The sequence below is a fragment of the Mustela putorius genome, unplaced genomic scaffold (genome assembly GCF_011764305.1).
Source record: "Mustela putorius furo isolate JIRA1106 unplaced genomic scaffold, ASM1176430v1.1 tig00003845_pilon_pilon_pilon, whole genome shotgun sequence".
Classification (NCBI taxonomy): Eukaryota; Metazoa; Chordata; class Mammalia; order Carnivora; family Mustelidae; genus Mustela; species Mustela putorius.
The window spans coordinates 71,140,397-71,144,897 of record NW_025421998.1 but is presented as its reverse complement, the minus strand read 5'-3'; positions in this window follow the sequence as shown (position 1 = coordinate 71,144,897).

Here is a 4,501-nt window from a genome sequence, read left to right as displayed (position 1 = left end):
CTTAAAAATAAAGTAGCAGAGAAATAAAAGAGAGAAAATAGAGTAATATGGCAGCTTTTGTGTTCAGGAAAATATTTGCTATTATTTGTTAAGCATAGTTTGCTTAAAATATGATATATTTTACATAAAATATAAACATATTTGCTTCTAATTTGTTTTTTAAAATATCATGTAGCTCCTCTTTATCTGCTCCTTTTAAATATAATAGTAATAGTAAGTTTACTTACTTAAAAGTCTCATTCTAGTTATTCTACTAATTCTGTTTCTTCAGGTGTAAATTCAAGTTGTCTGTTTTATTGCCCCATACTTCATGACATTGGTGCTTCTGGATTTTTTTGATTTGTGATTTCTGATCATGAACTTAATTAAGTGTGTAACTAATATTTCCCAGTTAATTGTCCACTCCCAACTTAAATTTGCTATATATTTTTGGTAGAAGCATGTTATCTGGTTAAGAAGCCCTTGTATAGTCTAGATTGCTAAAATTTTATCATGAATTGGTTTAGTCCACCCATTGTGTTTTTAGCATCACTGACACTATTTTCACTTTTAAGAAATTCTCTTAGGTTATTTATCATTATTTCCCTGTTCCCCCCCCCCCCTTTCCTAGCCTTTACTATACTTTCATTACTTTATTACAATTTTAATTTTTTCATATATTTCTTCAATAATTTTAAAATTCAGGACTCAGGGAAATACTTTACAACTTTCTCTGGCTGTTTTTAGGGCCCCTTTACATGGCTTCATCTGCCTTCAAGGTTATGAGGTATTTGCAGGACAGTTGGTTCTTTTCTTTTCTTTTCTTTTCTTTCTCTCTTTCTTTGTAAGATTTTATTTATTTATTTATTTTGACAGAGCGGGGGCAGGGGGGCAGCACATGCAAGCAGTGGGTATGGGCAGAGGGAGAGAGGGAATCTCAAGCAGACTCCCTGTTGAGCCAAAGTCCAATGCAGGGTCATCTCACCATACCAAGATCATGACCTGAGCTGACATCAAGAGTTGGATACTTATCCATATGAGCCATCCAGTGCCCCAGGACACTTCCAACTACTCTCCTTGTTTTTGGATTAACGGTATTCTCCTATTCCCATCTAAGGACAGGTAACAGGTAACTCATTCCCCACTGCTCTGGTGCTGTGTCATGTCTGATACCCCTATGCCCTGTCATGGTGTCAGCTACTTAGGTATTGTTTTGAGAATATTCTTTAGTTTTGTGGCTAGGCTATTTTCCTCTCTTTTATTTTGTCCCTTCCTTTTCCTTTCCCTTTTATTTCTTTTTAGATTGGCTGTGATTTATTTATTTTATTTATTTTAAAATTTCCCTGTTGCTGGAAAGCATAAGATAGTAATGTCTTAAAATTTTTCTGTGTATTCTTTACACAATGGTTTAGTTCATTTTTCTTAGAATAAATTAAAACATGAATCTTTTTGGTATGAAAAAACATAATTTGAGCCTCTTACATTTTTTCAAATTGTCATCTAGCAAGTGTACCAGTTTACACTGATACTAGTAGTTTATGAGAATATCAGTTTCTCCAGATATATGCTGTATCTTGAAGGTTGAATAAAAGTTAAGCAAATGAAGAAGGGAAGAAATTATTTCCGATGGAAATATTCAAAATATGTATTTGGGGAGTTATAAGATGTTCACTACTACATGGAAGATCATGGATTGACGGATTGTAAAGATTAAATATCCTTGCTCTGTTGCCTTCACATCCAGGTAAACTAAGTTCATTAATATCTTAGACCTGATTTTTGCCTTCTGTGAAATAACAGTCATCTACTTTTTAGTTTTCCAATGAGTATTAAATACAATAATGTGAGTATGTACCTAGTTGGTGACCATTCAATAGCAAGTTATATCTCAGATATCCATGCCTAGAACAATAGGTCCATAATAACAAAGAGTTGAGGGGAAGGATGGAAAATAATTCTGATTCCATAGTATGAAGAATTCTTTAGATCAGAGGGAGAAAAGCTTTAGATTTATCTACTGGGTTATGTTGGATAAGAGAAGACTTTTTGCTTTTGCAAGGTTAAACCAGCCATGCATTTCTGGGATAAATCTCATTGGAATATATTATTATATTTATATATTGCTGGATTTTATTTGCTAATATTTTGTTGATGACTATTAATCTATTGTAAACTTCTGGCCTTAATTGTGGATTTATCTATGTCTCCTTGCAGTTTTATCAGTTTCCCCTTGCCTCCAGGAATTTTGGAGCTCTGTATTAAATGCATAAATGTTAGGATTCTTTTGTGATGAACTGCCATTTTGTCATTATGGAATAATTTTATCCTCATTATCAGATTTTTCTCTGAAATCTACTTTGTTTTATATTAATATAACAATTTTATCTTTTTAAACCAATGTTTTAAAACTAATGTTAACATGGTATAGTATTTCTTATACTTTTATTTATTATCTATTTATGACTTTATATTTAAGGCAAATTTCATATAGGTGCCTATTGGTGGGTCTTCCTTTTTATTCATTCTAACAGTTTCTATTACTGAATTGGGGTGAGTAGTTTATTTTCATTTTATCTGGATATTGATATAGTCAGGTTTAAGTTTATTATCTTGCTATTTGCTTTCCTTGTCCCAGCTTTTGTTTATTCCTCTTTTCTGTCTTCTTTTAGATTACAGGGTATTTTTTATGATTGCATTTTTTTTTCTCTTTTGATGGTCTTTGTTTGGTTGTTGCATTAGAATTTACAGTAAGCATCTTTAACTAATCAGAGTAACTTCAAGTTCTTCATATATAGTATATGAACCTCATAATTAGGTACTTCCATTTTTCTCCTGGTCTTGTGCTTTTGCCATGCAGTTCTTTTTACACATGTTCTAAACCTCACACAATATTGTTTTTATTTTTTAAGCAGTCCATTATCTTTTAAGGAGATTAAATAATAAGAGAACAGTTCACTTTTAAACTTTTATCTTATCATTTCCCTTTGAGAATGGGGGGCTAGAAACTATGGACTGTCTCCCTAGAAAGAGTAAACATAGGCACAAAATATATCTTAAATATTGCTGATAATTACAGGGGATTTTCTGAAACCTGAAGCCCATTCATAGACCACTGCTTTACAAAAAAGAGCATCATATAAGCAGTAGGGGTTCAAAAATATTGGAACTTAATATGATTTCATTTGTCATAATATTTGTGAGGCTTGTGGAAATTCCCATTATAATATATTCATACAATATTACATTATACAGCTATTAAGTAATAATTTTGAGGAGAATATATCAAGTTAGAAATTGATAATAAAATATTATGTGACAAAAAGAAGACATAAAATTTTATACATACTGTGATCATAATTGTATATATAAACATATATGTATTTATAGTTTTTGGATGCAGGTAACAGAATACCTGAATAAAAATGGTGTAAACTAATTGCTTCTTTTTCCTTAATTCAGTAAATATGTACTTCATTAGAGGTGTACTGTTTCAATGTTGACTCAACACTGTCAGTGCTGTCAGTTTTTCTTGCCCATCATTTCCTGATCATAACATGACTGAACATTTCTCACCTCAAATCCTCACACATCTCTATTTTAACAGGAAATAAAATACTTCCCAGAAGACATAACTTCACTTCTTTAATCAGACTACTCCTCAGTTCTCATTGGCCACAACTGGGTCACACATTCTTGCTGCAAAGAAGTCTAGGAAAACAAACTTTTGGTATTTTCAGCCTCTGTTGTGGGAAGTGGTTTTCCAGCAAGAAAGTAAGTTTGGGAAACAACTGAGAGTCTCTGGCACAATTAGCAAGAGAAAATATTCTAGAGATAAATTCATCAAGGCAATAATACATAGCAGGTTATGAGTGATTTGGAACATTTGTGCTACATATTCGAAATTTTCAGAACTATGATCATAACACTTTCATGAATAATTTATTTAATTGAACAATAATTGTCTTAGATTGAGCTAGACATAATGCTCTAGAACAATTCAAATTCTTCTTTTTTCTTTCTTAAGATAATGAGGTCACACTGGTTGTCTCCATTCCAATTATTAACACTTGTGAACTGACTAAAACATTGATTTCATACATGAGAACATTCAAAAGAGCTAGCCATCAACACCCCATATTTTCTTTTCCCTTTCTTAGTTTCATTATTGATGTCTGTTTTATGATGTGGGTATGAAATCATTAGTGTAAATAAATGTTTCCCTTTGAGTGGAATTATTATTTTACTTATGCTTTTCATATATTTCTATGAACACTCAATTATATATTAATGTATTAATTTTAAATCCCTACTTTAGTGTTGTTAAATTAAAATAAATAAATGTTAGTGCCATTATGTTAAACTGAAAAAGGTACATATATTATTATGTAATTCAAAAAAGTGAATCCTTAGAAATTTATCTGATGAAAAAGGTGCATGGAAAGTTCTCATTCTGAAATCATTTATAGATTTTCTTTCCCTCTTCATATGTCTTAGAGTCATTTTGGAAAACCTTAATGAAGGG